Source organism: Salvelinus alpinus, chromosome 2 (genome assembly GCF_045679555.1).
Source record: "Salvelinus alpinus chromosome 2, SLU_Salpinus.1, whole genome shotgun sequence".
Taxonomy (NCBI): Eukaryota; Metazoa; Chordata; class Actinopteri; order Salmoniformes; family Salmonidae; genus Salvelinus; species Salvelinus alpinus.
The window spans coordinates 57,436,849-57,454,549 of record NC_092087.1 but is presented as its reverse complement, the minus strand read 5'-3'; positions in this window follow the sequence as shown (position 1 = coordinate 57,454,549).

The window sequence follows — 17,701 nt, the reverse complement described above, 5'->3', positions numbered from 1 at the left end:
CGTCCACCTCCACTATGAATGCTAGAGAGGGGTCCGGATGCGCCAACACGGGCGCATCCGTGAACAGTGCTTTCAACCTGTTGAAAGCTCCGTCCGCTTTTGCTGACCACTGCAAACGCACCGGACCCCCCTTTAGCAGTGAGGTAATGGGAGCTGCTACCTGGCCAAAACCCCGGATAAACCACCGGTAGTAGTTGGCAAAACCCAAAAACCGCTGCACCTCTTTTACCGTGGTCGGAGTCGGCCAATTACGCACGGCCTTAATGCGGTCACCCTCCATCACCACCCCCGAGGTGGAAATGCGATAACCCAGAAAGGAGACGGCTCATTTGGAGAACACACACTTCTCAGCCTTGACATATAGGTCATGCTCAAGCAGTCTACCAAGCACTTTGCGTACCAGAGACACATGCGCGGCGTGAGTGGCTGAGTAGATCAGAATGTCATCGATATAAACAACCACTCCCTGCCCGTGCAGGTCCCTGAGAATATCGTCTACAAAGGATTGGAAAACGGCTGGAGCATTCTTTAACCAATATGGCATGACGCAGTACTCATAATGGCCCGATGTGGTACTAAATGCGGTTTTCCACTCGTCTCCCTTCCGAATACGTACCAGACTATACGCGCTCCTGAGATCCAGTTTTGTGAAGAACTGCGCTCCGTGAAATGATTCCATTGCCGTAGCAATGAGAGGTAGTGGGTAACTAAACCCCACTGTGACGGCATTTAGACCTCTATAATCAATACACGGACGCAAACCTCCCTCCTTTTTCTTCACAAAAAAGAAACTCGAGGAGACGGGTGAGATGGAGGACCGAATGTACCCCTGTCCCAGAGACTCAGTGACATATGTCTCCATAGCCACCGTTTCCTCTTGGGACAAAGGGTACACGTGACTCTTGGGAAGCGCAGCGTTTACCTGGAGATCTATCGCACAATCCCTACCCGGTCGATAAGGTGGTAATTTAGTCGCTTTCTTTTTACTAAAAGCGATTGCCAAATCGGCATACTCGGGGGGAATGCGAACCGTGGAAACCTGGTCTGGACTCTCCACCGACGTGGCACCGATGGAAACTCCCAGACACCTCCCAGAACACTCCTCTGACCACCCCTGGAGAACCCCCTGTTTCCACGAAATAGTAGGATTGTGACTAGCCAGCCAGGGAATCCCCAGTACCACTGGAAACGCAGGCGAATCGATAATGTAAAAACGTATACGTTCCCTATGATTTCCCTGCGTCACCATGTCCAGTGGAACTGTGGCCTCCCGGACCAAACCTGACCCTAATGGCCGGCTATCTAGGGAGTGCACGGGAAAGGGAGAATCTATCGGCACAAGCGGAACACCTAGCTTGATGGCGAGTCCGCGATCCATAAAGTTCCCAGCTGCACCTGAATCGACTAGTGCCTTATGCTGGGAAGAGGGAAAAAACTTAAGGAAAAAATCAAGACAAACATGTGACTAACAGGGGGTTCTGGGTGAGTCTGGTGCTTACTCACCTGAGGTGACCGAGAAATGTTCCGCCTGCCATCTCGACCCCCAGATGGACCCCCCCAGCACCGATCGGCCGTGTGTCCTCTCCGACCACAGCTGGTGCAGGGGGAGCCTCCTCCTCCGGTACCCCTCGGCACGGCCCCTCCCAACTCCATGGGAGCGGGGGTGCTGGGTGGTGGAACGCATAGGACCCTCGCCGAACGGCCGCGGGAAGCCAGCAGATTGTCCAGCCGGATGGACATATCAATAAGCTCATCCAGGGAGAGAGCTTCGTCCCGGCACGCTAGCTCCCTGCGGACATCCTCCCGGAGACTACATCTGTAGTGATCTATAAGGGCCCTGTCGTTCCACCCAGACCCCGCGGCCAAGGTCCGAAACTCCAACGTGTAGTCCTGGGCGCTCCTCTTCTCCTGCCTGAGATGAAACAGTCGCTCTCCTTCGCTGAATCTGGGCCATTCCAGACAGCGTTCGCCCACTCCAGAGCACGACCCGTTAGGCAGGAGATGAGGACACTCACCCTCTCCGCTCCCGAGGGAGTGGGTCTCACGGTCGCCAGGTACAGTTCTAGTTGTAATAAGAAACCCTGACATCCCGCTGCCGCTCCATCATAATCCCTCGGGAGTGCAAGACGGAGAGCGCTGGAGCCGGAGGATGGTGAGAGAGGAGAGGAGGAATCCTGAGCTGGAGAAACTGCAGGTGGAGAGAGGAGACCACTCTTCTCCCATCGGTCCATTCTCTCCATCATTTGGTCCATGGTGGAACCGATGCGATGGAGGACGGTAGTGTGGTGGAGAACCCGTTCCTCCATAGATGGGAGTGGGTTGGCCGCTGCTCCTGCTGACTCCATGATTGAAGCGTGGTGCGGGATTCTGTAATGCCCGGGGTGTAGTGGATGAAGGAGTCAGACGCAGGAGACAGAGAGTTCAGAGTAGCGTTCCAATTTGAATCCCAACACGGGTGAAACACGACCCTACTCTAAAAGTAATGCTCCACCACAATAAAGTGAGAACACGAAATCACAAGACAACACGTACACGAACCGTGACACACAAGAATGTACTACATGTACACACAACAATCCCGCACACCCAGCAGGCCGGGTTGCTGGGTAATAAAGCCCCACTAATCACCCTAACCACAAACAGGTGTAACCACTAAACAAAAAGGGAGGGGGAGGAAAAGTCAGTAGCAGCTAGTAGGCCGGTGACGACGACCGCCGAGCGCCACCCGAACAGGAAGGGAAGCCACCTTCGGTGGGAGTCGTTACAATAACTTTACTTCATTTCAGAGGTCTTGGTTTAAATAAATCGACATCTTGTTTTATCACTTAAACTTGATTATTTCTTGATTAAAAAACCATGACACTGTCATGACTTTCCCTCCTGAGTGAGGATCAAAGAGAGCCCCCCTCTCTCCCACCAAAGAGGGGGAGTGGGGCCGGTTCTGGGACTTTAACGTCTGGTCGTGAACTTTCTCTTTCTATTGCCTTTGCAGTATCCAAGAATGGAATGTCTGAGTGGTATAGAGAGACTCTTGCCCAAAGAACTTCATCATCCAAAAGTAGATAACGAAACAATATTTCTAAACAAACATTTAAAGAATGTGGGAAATGGTCAGTGGGGATCGTTTGATTTTGTGATTTAAAGACGTTATAACGGAAACATTGTAACTTTAAGAGCTTTCACAATGTATATGTCAGAGTTACATCTAAATGTTGTAGAATTTATATGATTAAATATATTTATGAGAAGATTAAATGTGATTTTTAGCCTACTAAATGAGTGTTTTTCATGTAAAGTTTTTCCCAGTTAGTAACCACGTCCACGTGAGTGCAGACATTATGCCAAAAGGATGGAACGCCCCTTTTGCCAGAGTGCTTATAAAAGAACTCAATGAAATTTATATTAGACCAGAAAACGTGTAGCAGTGGCTACATGTTGAAATGGTTGCCATTTAAATAGGGACCAAAACATGCCGAGTTGCTACTGGCGTGTAAAATGGTTTAAAACTACTAGACCAGTGTACATGCAGCGTGAGCTGAATACATGACAAATGGTCTAAAACTACAAGACCCTCTGAAATTCGACGAGTGAAGAAGACTAAGACATGCACCACATGCAGCTCTGCATGGCCCTGTCCGGGGGTATCGTTGGACGGGGCCACAGTGTCTCCTGACCCCTGTATTTATGCTGCAATGTGTTGGGGGAGGGGGGGGGGGGGCTAGCGTCAGTCTGTTTTGTGTGGAGCATTTCTCCTTTCTTATCCGGTGTCCTGTGTAAATTTAACTATACTCCCTCTAATTCTCTCTCCCGGAGGACCTGAGCCCTGGAACCATGCCTCAGGACTACCTGGCCTGATGACTCCTTGCTGTCACCAGTCCACCTGGTCGTGCTGCTGCTCCAGATTCAACTGTTCTGCCTGCGGCTATGGAACCCTGACCTGTTCACCGGACGTGCTACCTTGTCCAGGACCTGCTGTTTTCGACTCTCTATCGCACCTGCTGTTTATAACTCTGAATGCTCGGCTATGAAAAGCTAACTGACATTTACTCCTGAGGTGCTGACCTGTTGCACCCTCTACAACCACTGTAATTATTATTATTTGACCCTGCTGGACATCTATGAACGTTTGAACATCTTGGCCATAAACTGTTATAATCTCAACCCGGCACAGCCAGAAGAGGACTGGCCAACCCTCAGAGCCTGGTTCCTCTCTAGGTTTCTTCCTAGGTTCCTGCCTTTCTTGGGAGTTTTTCCTAGCCACCGTGCTTCTACATTTGCATTGCTTGCTTTTTGGGGTTTTAGGCTAGCACTTTGTGACATCGGCTGATGTAAAAAGGGCTTTATAGATGCATTTGATTGATTGAAAGTAGTCTAGAACTTCGACTAGACACGAGGAAGATCTTATCAAACGACCATTGGAAGGTCTTATGTATCCAGCCTAACAAACACTTCCAGAACAAAGGAAACTTACAACTGCATAAGAGAGTGTGACCTCTAGTGGACAACCATAAACTTAAACAACCAGAGACTGTCGAACTATTCGTCACAGACGGATCGGGCGATTTCAACAGAGAGACGACAAAGACATACAAGCGTAAATATGTACATTATATTTTTAAATCCGAATGAGCGGTTGTTGGGGTGCTAAATATCCATATTTACAATGAGTATTATTCAACTGTATGTACGATAGTTGAATTCCTTTGTCTCTCCTTCTCCCGCTCTTTTTTCCCCCACCCCTTTGATTGTGTAACCAGCCGTCATTGGGTTAGTCCACTAAAAACTGTTCATTGCATTGTTAGTAATCAATTCAACCTATACTGTGTGTTTATGTATTTCTGTGTGACTATTTCGTTAGTTAGCTTACATAAATTGGATTATTTATTTACTAAGGCATGTGCAGATTTGAAGTCAACGATGTTCAGAATGAGACTGATATGAGGTAAAAATACATTAAGTGACTTATATACAGTATATCTTATAAGAGGTTAATTCTGGAGATAGTAACTCGGTAAATAAGTTTTCCCATGGTGCCCCAAGTTACTGAGTTAATTGTTACATGATTAATTTAATCAATTAAACATAGTTAATTGATTTGATAAGATAAGTCATCTTATTAATGACAGTCACGTCACGACCTTTGCCATTTCGAAGCGGTTTATTTATTTATATGATTCACAGTAATTAAACAACTTCCAGATAGTTACATTTCTTGCTTGAAGACTTTTGAAAGAATAGAGCCCTACCCAGCTGTATGATATGTGCAATAATGGACTTTTGAAGACCCTGGGACCTATAGCCGTGTTCACACTGCCCTGGGCTAAGAGAGATTTTAGCCTGGGGATAAGTGACTTATCATTTGCACATTCTAAAGTAAAATAGTGCCAACCTAAAACCAGGGCTAGATGGACCAGCCCAGAAGCAATCTTAGCACCAACTTATGTTCTGTTGTCACGTAATTTTGAATATTCTACTCCAGAAATGTGAAAGTTAGTTTTCAGATAGCCCTGTGTAAACAAGTGCTTGTGTGAAAGTAGGGTAAGCTAGCCCTGGGTAAATTGTTACCCAGGGTTAAGGATAGCCCTGAGCTAAGAAAAATGCCTTGTGTATTAGCTAATACTTCCATTACCACTGAAAACGCAACCAAATGAACATCTAGAAAACATAAATCAATTAGCACATACAGTACCAGTCAAAAGTTTGAACACACCTACTCATTCAAGGGTTTTTCTTCATTTAGACTATTTTCTACATTGTAGAATAATAATGAAGACGTAAAAACTATGAAATAACACGTATGGAATCATGTAGTAACCAAAAAAGTGTTCAACAAATAAAAAAATGTTCTATATTTGAGATTCTTCAAAGTAGCCACCCTTTGTCTTGATGAAAGCTTTGCACACTCTTGGCATTCTCACCCAGCTTCACCTGGAATGCTTTTCCAACAGTCTTGAAGGAGTTCCCGCATATGCTGAGCACTTGTTGGCTGCTTTTCCTTCACTCTGCGGTCCAACTCATCACAAACCATCTCAATTGGGTTGAGGTTGGGTGATTGTGGAGGCTAGGTCATCTGATGCAACACTCCATCACTCTCCTTCTTGGTCAAATAGCCCTTGCACAGCCTGGAGGTGTGTTGGGTCATTGTGCTGTTGAAAAACAAATGATAGTACCACTAAGTGCAAACCGGATGGGATGGTGTATTGCTGCAGAATGTTGTAGTAGCCATGCTGGTTAAGTGTGCCTTGAATTCCAAATCACTGAGTCACCAGCAAAGCACCCCCACACCATCACACCACCTTCTCCATGCTTCACGGTGGAAACCACACATGCGGAGATCATCCGTTCACCTACTCTGCGTCTCACAAAGACACGGCGGTTGGAACCAAAACTCTCAAATTTGGACTCATCAAACCAAAGGACAGATTTCCACCGGTCTGTTCATGGCTCGTGTTTCTTGGCCCAAGTATGTCTCTTCTTATTGGTGTCTTTTTGTAGTGGTTTCTTTGCAGCAATTCGACTAAGAAGGCCTGATTCACGCAGTCTCCGCTGAATAGTTGATGTTGATGTGTCTGTTGCTTGAAATCTGTGAAGCATTTATTTGGGCTGCAATCTGAGGTGCAGTTAACCTGTCTAGGCCACGGGTGCCGCTAGCGGCACTCCTCCCACATTCCACTGAAAAGGCAGAGCGGCAAATAAAAAAAAAACATTTTTTTTTAAATATTTAACTTTCACACATTAACAAGTCCAATACAGCATATGAAAGGTACACATCTTGTGAATCAAGCCAACATGTCCGATTTTTTAAATGTTTTACAGGGAAGACAAAATATGTAAATCTATTACACCACTTTTCTACCTCCATCAGTGTTTTACTCCATCACCAGCTATCACTAATTCGACCAAATAAAGATATATATATAGCCACTAACCAAGAAACAACTTCATAAGATGACAGTCTGATAACATATTTATTGTATAGCATATGTTTTTTTTGAAAAATGTGCATATTTATGGTATAAATCATAAATTACATTTCAGCTACAATCAGAAATTGCACCGAAAGCAGCCATAACATTTACAGACACCAACGTCAAATAACTAATTACTCATCATAAAACATATCTGAGAAATACATACTGTGCAGCAATTGAAAGACAGGATTCTTGTGATTCCAGACAATATTTCAGATTTATTAAATGTTTTATAGCGAAAACAAAATGTAGCGCTAAATTAGCATAGCCACGCCAGCCAGAACCAGCTGGGCGCCCACGACCAGTTCACATGCACGACCGATATATGAAATAGCATTATAAATTGGATCTTACTTTTGCTGAAATTTCATCAGAATGTTGATCAAGATGTCCTTAGTCCAGATGAGTCGTTCATTCCATTCAGAATGGTACCTTTCCCACTTCATTTAGCATGGGTACTAGTCACGTGGCACGGATCTCTCCAAGTAAACAAAGTAAACAGAACGGAACACGGCAAAACTCCCGAAAAAATTCAAATAATCTGATTAAACTATATTGAAAAAACATACATTATGATGATATGGTCTCATTTATCAAATCAAATCCGAGCCGGAGATAGTTGACATCCGAAACGGCAGCAAAACAAAACACAATCTCTCTTCAAAGTCGCGCACTTCAGACTTCCGGAAATGGACGGTCACGTCAAAGAAATAGGTCTTATTTCACGTCAGAACAAGATAAACACAAAATTTCTCCTCTGACGTCCTCTTGACACACAGAGGAAGGCGTATGAGGTGTGTCTCGGGTCATAGGTGGCATGACCATGTATAGGCAGAGCGTTGAAGCGAGCATAGACATCTTGCATTCTACTTCCTGCTCAGGGAAAGTGCTGCCAAATGACTTGTGTTCCACTCAGAGAAAAAATTCAAACGTTTTTAGAAACTAGAGGTTGTTTTCTATCCAATGGTACTAAAAATATGCATATTGTACTAGCAAGAATTGAGTACGAGGCCGTTTAAAACTCATACGATTTTCACCAAAAGTGAAAATATCACCCCTTGTCCCCAACAGGTTAACTCTAATGAACGTATCCTCTGCAGCAGAGAACTTTGCATCTTCCTTTCCTGTGGCAGTCCTCATGTGAGCCAGTTTCATCATAGTGCTTGATGGTTTTTGCGACTGCACTTGAAGAAACGTTCGAAGTTCTTGACATTTTCCAGATGGACTGACCTTCATGTCTTAAAGTAATGGACTGTCGTTTCTCTTTGCTTATTTGAGCTGTTCTTGCCATAATATGGACTTGGTCTTGTAGCAAATAAGGCTATAATTTGTTTACCACCCCTACCTTGTCACAACACAACTGATTGGCTCAAACGCATTAAGCCAATCAGGAAAGACATTTTTAACAAGGATCACCTGTTAATTGAAATGCATTCCAGGTGACTACCTCAGGACACTGGTTGAAAGAATGCTATGAGCGCGCCAAGCTGTCAAAGGCAAAGGGTAGGTACTTTGAAGAATCTCGAATATATAAAATATATTTTGATTTAACGTTTTTTTGTTACTAAATTATTATTCCATATGTGTTATTTCTTAGTTCTGATGTCTTCACTATTATTCTACATTGTAGAAAATAGTAAAAATAAAGAAAAACCTTTGAATGAGTAGGTCAGTCCAAACTTTTGACTGGTACTGTATGTTAGGTTCTTATACAAGTGGGATCGAGTGTCTGTTTTGTCAATGGGAAACATTATAGTAGAAGAGTGACAGATATCAACTTTGTCCTTTAAATTGGATCCTGAACAATCCAGTTCGTATAAAGAATCAGGCCGCATCACTTACGAGATGATGTTAGACTAGACTACACAGCTGTGAAAACACCATTCACAACACAAGAGCAAGATTGTGGAACTTTATGATTTAATGTTTTTTTTTCATGTCGATTTAAAGGAATAGGACAATCTTAATAACACAACCTTGCTTGCCATAGCTCATAATATGCTGCTCATTTTGTAGTTCTGATATCCGCAACAGTTTTCAATTTGTTTTGATCTATAGGCACAAAGACCAATTCAAAATAATGTGTCTTGAGGTACACTATACTATTTAATATTTTGGCTTTTGCATATCACAACAAAGAACTGATATGGCTATATTAAGACGTCACCATTAAGTTCTTTAAGAACCATAGACATTAGACAACCATAGACAAAGAACTGATTCAATACTGACTCCATGTTAGTGCTATACCTCTACTGCACCTCTGTCACTTTGAATAAAAAAGAACATAAGCACTATGGATGCTGTAATCTGTCTGCTATGGAGAAAGGGCTGGTATTGTCTCCCTCTTCCCGTGGCTTGTGTGTAAATTGTATTATTTTACAGTTCATCATGTTGTATAATGTCAGTAATCTTGCCAGTCGGAGAAAGATAAAAGGCTGGTTATCTGTGCTTTCAGGATGCCTCCCAGAACCCACAATGCACAAAAGCCTGCATAGAGAGCCTGTGAGGATTACATTTGGAAAATGCAAAATGTTTTTGTTCTGAATCTTTTATGTATTGGGTAAATATGCTTTTTTTCTAATGTAAATAAGCACTCAAATTCTTTTCATTATTCAGGAGCAAAAACATATTAAATACATTTACTCATTGGTTATTAATATTACATATTATAATGTCGCTAGCAATATCTTAAAGTTAATACAATAATTAGATACCTCTGTAGTACAGTGGTACTTTAATTCTGATATCTATATTGGTTCAAGGTTTTTATAGAAGTATATCCCTTCCCACATGTCTGCTGCTGTTTTAGCTCTAAGCTTTATGGGGCTTGCCGTGCTATCTCTCCATCTCTCCATCCTTTTTCCCCTCATTTCAGAACTGGCAAAAATCCCTGTTCTGCTCCAGAAAAAAGCTGACAATCTTAACTAGTTTACACAGTTGAAAGATAGCTTGATCCTCTCATACGTCTCATTGTAGATGCCCTTGAGCCCCTATTTCTCTAGGCTTGCTCTATCATGGGCCTCACCAATGCCGTTAGATGATGTTTCCCTCCAGGCCATTGGTTCACCTAGGTTGACATCAACTGTCAAAAGTAATATTTTGAAATGTTTTCCGGAAATTCAGCTGCCACAATGCAGGAACTCCCTCAGGGGTTTGTTCAGAAAGCCAAAGACAATCCTTTTCGATGTCATCATATGCACACAGAAGAGACACCAGAATTAGTTCGATATGCCCTCAAATTGGCATTTCAGGGGATGGTGCCAATTCTAATTAGAGTAACCCTGTGAGCCCAGGCTGACAAACTTAGACGTCAAAATTATTATCGCCCCAAATCTGACCCACATCTACATTTTTACTACTTATCATATATTGGTTACCAGACCTAAACCAAATCTTCGCCATAAAGGTCAGTGTGAGGTGGCGCTGTTGGCGGTGACATAGCCCGGCAAACACTCAGACCAAGCCATATCAAATAGCCACCGGACTATTTACATTGTCACTCCCCCTCCATTTGTTTTGTACATTGCTGCTACTCGCTGTTTATTATCTATGCATAGTCACTTCACCTCTACCTACATGTACAAATTACCTTGACCCCCGCACATTGACTCGGTACCGCCTCCCCCTGTGAATAGCCTCGTTATTTTATTGTTACTTTTTATAATTTTTTACTTTAGTTTATTTGGTAAATATTTTCTGAACTCATCTTGAACTGCACTGTTGGTTAAGGGCTTGTAAGTAAGCATTTCACAGTGAGGTCTACACTTGTTGTATTCGGCACGTGACAAAATTTGATTCGAAATGTGGCCCATCGACTACGGGAACTTGTTAAGGCTACATATCTCAAGCCTGAGCTGAGCCATAAGAAACATTTCAAACCTACTCCAGGTTGTAGCTTCCACATTTGGACCAGATCTAGCTGATATGACACGTTGCAGTGCCAGCACTGAGCTATATGTGCTGCCAAACAACCAGATCTCGTCCATAATCGTCTGCTGACTGCGTAATCTGCCCTATCCAGCATATTCCCAAGACATGTTTTGAGAGTAGTCATCCTGCCTGGGAAGTAAAGTTGTCCAGCCAGCACTGTGGAAATGTAGCCACTTCATCAGTGATGTCCATCCTGAAGATTCATGGTCAAATAGCACCTGATATTGGCAGTTAACCCACTGTTCCTAGGCCGTCATTGTAAATAAGAATTTGTTCTTAACCTTTTATTTAACTAGGCAAGTCAATAAAATATCCTATGGGACGTGTTCTAATGCTGCATAGCTTTTCTATAGTTAGGGAGCTATTCCTGCCTGCAACTATTACCTTATACAGTACCAGTCAAAAGTTTGGACACCTTCTCTTTCAAGGGTTTCTTTATTTTGACTATTTTCTACATTGTAGAATAATAGTGAAGACATCAAAACTATGAAATAACACATATGGAATCATGTAGAGAATGCAAAGCATGGCTACTTTGAAGAATCTTCAAATATAACATATTTAGATTTGTTTAACACTTTTTTTTGGTTACATGATTCCATATGTTATTTCACAGTTGATGTCTTCACTATTATTCTACAATGTACAAAACAGTACAAATAAAATAAACTCTTGAATGAGTCGGTGTGTTTGAATGCACAGAGAAACTGTGATGAGACCCTGAGGCAATTCTCTTGCCATTTATCCGCCGCCAACACCTCACGTTTCAGCATGATAATGCCCGGCCCCATGTCGCAAGGATCTGTACACAATACCTGGAAGCTAAAAATGTCCCAGTTCTTCCATGGCCTGCATACTCACCAGATATGTCACACATTGACTATGGTTTGGGATGCTCATGTTCCAGTTCCCACAAATCCAGCAACTTCGCACAGCCATTGAAGAGGAGTGGGACAACGTTCCACAGGCCACAATCAACAGCCTGATCAACTCTATGCTAAGGAGATGTTGCGCTGCATCCACACCCCGACAGATGCATATCTGTATTCCCAGTCATGTGAAATCCATAGATTAGGGCCTTATGAATTTATTTCAATCTTTGAAATTGTTGCATGCTTTGCCCCTTATTTTTATATAGTTCAGTGTAGAAGTAGGCACTCTCACTATGGCTTGCCTTGCTATGATAAATTGTCCTCAAAATGGATAGCGCATTTAAGATTCACATTGATTTGCCAATCCTGCCGAGGAAGTTAGTTCCCTTTTTCATGTCATGCACATGTCCTCTCCTCTCTGTAATGCAAAACACTCATTTGGTATTTGTTCTTCACTATTTTATGTGGCATACATTCAAACCTGTTTTGATACTTGCTTTTCCAAAATTATTCACAATTTTAGCTGTTTGAAGTGTCACGTTCCTGACCTTATTTCCTTTATTTTGTCTTTGTTTAGTATGATCAGGACGTGAGCTGGGTGGGCATTCTATGTTATGTGTTTCTATGTTTAGGTTCATTGTTAATTAGCCTGATATGGTTCTCAATCAGGGGCAGGTGTTTTACGTTTCCTCTGATTGAGAACCATATTAAGGTAGGCTGTTCACACCGTTTGTTTGTGGGTGATTGTTCCTGTGTCAGTGTTTGTGCCACACGGGACTGTTTCGTTTGTTCCGGTTCGTGCGTTCTTCGTTGTCTGTAAGTTCTCATGTTCAGGTCTGTTTACGTCGTTTGTTGTTTTGTAATTCATCAAGTGTGCTTCGTGTTCGTCTTTCTTTAAATAAATCATTATGTCTTCTCGCTGCATATTGGTCCGATCCATGCTCCTCTTCAGACGAGGAGGAGAACGAGCGATGAAGTGGACATTCATGGCTAAACTATTACACAAAGATGACCAATCAATCAATGTGGCACATCCAATGACATGACAGTGCCAGAAGGATTGCTAAATAATGTCAGATAAACAGGTTTCCAAGGCCTGGAAATTTACATGCCAACTTTCTTTTATGCACGCTCATGCCTCGGTGTGAATGGCCCAAAAATTGCAATTGGCAAAATGGCAGCTACAAGGTGGATTCAGTGTACAACACACATCATATTACTTTAATTTCAGCCACCAAATGTCCATTTCTTTCTATTCAGGACCACACCGTGTACCATGCACCACCCAAGAACACATCCTGAGGCTCACTTGAGAGGCTCCTTGAAAGTCGGTGACTCTGAGACGTGGTTTAACATACCACTCTCAATAGATGAGAATTCGCATGTGCTTATATTAATGTGAAGCTTCTTAATCCGAGCTTCTGCACTTGAAAGCAAAACCATGGACAAGTCCAATAATTGGAAAAGGAGAATACCGCTCCTAGTTTTAATTAAAATAAACAGTATATAATAGACTTTGTCCAATTTTGAAGCATGGAATGATATAGCTTCGTTCATCATTATAATGGACACACAAATTGAGTGAGAGTGGAGGCAGATGGAATTATGGCGTGGGAAGTGGAGCCATGACTATAGGGTATGTGGGGGTTCATCCGTATGCTTACCAATTTACCTGGGAGGCAATTAGGGGTTATTTTCCTTCCTCGCTTGAAGCAGCGTGACGTATAAGGAAGTGCTCTGTTCAACCTTCCTCACCGTTCACCTCTGACATTTCTCAAGAGGAGAGACAGACTTGGTCTTCATGCATTATTAAAAACATGGCAATGGAGAAGAGGCCATTCTGTGGTGGGAACGAGTTGGTGGTGAATTGCTCATTGTGTTGTCTCAGTGAAATGGTTACAGTAAATGTCTCATCCCTGAGTTGTGGATGAAGGTGTTTCCTACAGTTAATTTGCCAGTGTTAATGTGTTGATTTTCTTGGCGTTACATTTTTAGTGTTAAGATTTGTTTTTACACCCTCTGTGCTAATATAACTCACAGGTGAGAGTTACTTTACAGTGGTTGAGTCGTGGCACTGAGAAGTGTTGATTGAGCTTCCGGTTTTAACTTAACTTCCTTTTCATCTAATTGCCGACATTGCGCAGCAGTGAAAGGTAAGTAATAAATAAAAAAATATGTAAGTTAGCTAGTGGCCAAACTTGTTATATCGGCTAAGTGAATGGTTGAGATCTTTGTTTGTAGATATAGCTACATCTGCAAAGTTTAGATTTACGTTGCTAGTTAACGTTAGCGCTAGATTCATTAGCTAAATGTTAGTGGGAACTTTGTCTCAACCTCATTGGATCGCTAAAATTATATTTGAGAAAATGAATCGAAATCCAAAAGGATCAGTCAGGCTGTACCGTTAGGTGATTTCAACCATGTGCGTGTTGAGTTCTCGAGGCCAACTAACATTAGTGGTGCAGCTGGTAGCTAGCCAGAAAGTGAGGGTAACAACATGGCTAATATTGTAACTTAGCGCTAATGTTAGCTATTTAGCGCACGTGGCCAAACGTCATAGGGTGGTCCTCGGTCACCATGTGTGTGCTTGTTAATCACAGATCAGACATTGTGTCCAAGCCAATATGGCTTCAAATGTCGGGGAGTTTCTTTCCTATAGAGTTGAGTTTTGGTAACTGTTTGGCGCTAGTTTTGTTGGTTGATTTCACTGGAATATTGCCTTGCCAACCCCAGATCCGCAGGCAGGCAGACACCTGTTACATCATTAAAGTGGTATTTGAAACAAATGGTTGATCCACTGCAGGGAACAAAAAGGGGAGAGGGTATAAGGGGGAATGTTGTGTGGTTGTTTCTATATGTACAGCTACACCATACAATGTTTGCAACCAAATTTAACTTAAACATTACGTTTTGTGTGTAATTGCATTTTGCAGGAGTGCAGTGTAACATGTTGGTGAAGGTCCAATACCAAAAATGCGCGAAGTTCATAAAGTTGCTGCAGCTTGGGTTCTCTAATGTGGATTTCATCAATCAAGGTGAATAAATGAGCAGTCTGTATTTTCTTAACTGAACCCTTGGGCTTGATTTGGGTCAGACCCATTCTGTTGCCCCCTAGGTGGCTTATCTCCCTGTATTCTGATTAGTCTCTCTTTTTTGTAGTCCAAAAGAGGTTTGGACTGCCCTCTGCAGCACAAATACAACGTTTTGATGATTCACAAACTGAGGTGGAGTATGATGTCCTGCTGGAACTGATTGAGGCCAATCCAGACCTCTGTCTCACAATCAAAGAATTTGAAGGTATCTTTCTACAGTCTCACATAACGATATCAAATAACATAAATGTATAGATTGATTGCTTTGATCCATTGTGCTCAGACTTTTCTCCTGCAGGCTGTTCAACACCTAGTTCGTGCACAGACACAGACCTGAGATCTCCAGAAAGACTGTCTAAAAAGGCTAACATAACCTTAGGAGATGAGGCCATTGACTCCACAGCAGTAAAAGAGATTTGATGATCACATTTCTGTGTTTTGCTCTTCATGGAGATTCCGACAGCATAAAACAACCTAAAATTGTTTAACTTTTCTCTTGTCTTAATAGATGGTCCGAGATGCCACCATGTCTACTAGTCAGGGCAAGACGTATTAGACGAATACCAGACAACCAAAACATTGTACCGCACTGAGCTAAAGGCTAGAGCTGCCGCTTTCAAGGAGCCGTCGCTAACCCGGAAGCTTATAAGAAATCCCGCTATGCCCTCTGACGAACCGTCAATACAGGACTAAGATCGAATCATACTAAACTGGCTCTGACGCTCGTCGGATGTGGCAGGGCTTGCAAACCATTAGACTACAAAGAGAAGTACAGCCGAGAGCTGCCCAGTGACACGAGCCTACCAGAGAAGCTAAACTACATCTCTGCTCGCTTTGAGGCAAATAACACTGAAACATGCATTAGAGCACCAGCTGTTCCAGAAGACTGTGTTATCACGCTCTCCACAGCCGATGTGAGTAAGACCTTTAAACAGGTCAACATTCACAGGCCGCAGGGCCAGACGGATTACCAGGACGTGTACCGCGAGCATGCGCTGACCAACTGGCAAGTGTCTTCACTGACATTTTCAACCTCTCCCTGTCTGAGTCTGTAATACCAACATGTTTCAAGCAGACCACCATAGTACCTGTGCCCAAGAACACTAAGGTAACCTACCTAAATGACTACCAACCCGTAGCACTCACGTCTGTAGCCATGATGTGCTTTGAAAGGCTGGTCATGGCTCGCATCAACACCATCATCCAAGAAACCCGAGACCCACTCCAATTTGCATACCGCCCCAACAGATCCACAGATGATGCAATCTCTATTGCACTCCACACTGCCCTTATCCACCTGGACAAAATGAACACCTATGTGAGAATGCTATTCATTGATTACAGCTCAGCATTCAACACCATAGTGCCCTCAAAGCTCATCAATAAGCTAAGGACCCTGGGACTAAATACCTCCCTCTGCAACTGGATCCTGGAGTTCCTGACGTGTCGCCCCCAGGTGGTAAGGGTAGGTAACAACGCATCCTCTATGCTGATCCTCAACACAGGGGCCCCTCAGGGATGCGTGCTCAGTCCCTTCACTCCCTGTTTACTCATGACTGCACGACTCCAACACCATCATTAAATTTGCCGATGACACAACATTGGTAGGCCTGATCACAGATAAAGATGAGACAGCCTATAGGGAGGTGCCAGGACAACAACCTCTCCCTCAACGTGATCAAGAAAAAGGAGATGATTGTGGACTGCAGGAAAAAGAGGACCGAGCACGCCCCCATTCTCATCGACGAGACTGCAGTGAAGCAGGTTGAGAGCTTCACATTGCTTGGTGTCCACATCACCAACAAACTAACATGGTCCAAGACAGTTGTGAAGAGGGAATGACAAAACCTATTCCCCCTCAGGAGACTGAAAAGATTTGGTATGGGTCCTCAGATCCTCAAAAGGTCCTACTTCTGCACCATCGAGAGCATCTTGAGTGGTTGCTTCACTACCTGGTATGGCATCTGCTCGGCCTCCGACCGCAAGGCACTACAGAGGGTAATGCGAACGGCCCAGTACATTACTGGTGCCAAGCTTCCTGCCATCCAGGACCTCTATACCAGGCAGTGTCAGAGGAAGGTCCTAAAAATTGTCAAAGACTCCAGCCACACTAGTCAGACTGTTCTCTCTGCTACCGCACGGCAAGCGGTACTGGAGCGCCAAATCTAGGTCCAAGAGGATTCTAAACCTCTTCTACCCCCAAGCCATAAGACTCCTGAACATCTAATCAAATGGCTACCCAGACTATTTGCATTGCCCCCCCCCCCCCCCCCCCCCCTCTTTTACATTACTGCTACTCTCTGTTATCATCTATGCATAGTCACTTTAATAACTCAACCTACATGTACATACTACCTCAACTAACCGGTGCCCCTTGACTCTGTATCGGTACCCCCCCTGTATATAGTCTCGCTATTGTTATTTTACTACTGTTCTTTAATTACTTTTTACTTTTATCTCTTATTCTTATCTGTATTTTTTTTAACTACATTGTTGGTTAGGGGCTCATGAGTAAGTATTTCACTGTAAGGTCTACACCTGTTGTATTCGGCGTATGTGACTAATTGAATTGAATTGAATCAGAACTACAGGCTATTTGTCTGAGAACATGATTTTGTGTTGGTCATGAAGTTGTTGATCCACTTTGTTTTAGGTGAATCAGGACTTTTTTTCTAATGTTCGACTACGAAACATCCTCTAAGCTCCTTAAAGTGGAACACTCTATTAATTAAAGCCTAATGTCATCAAACTGGCAAAATCCCTGACTACCTCAACCACTGATTTGCGTCGCCTCCTGAAGTCTACAGAGAATGACAGCGAAATCGGTAAGTGG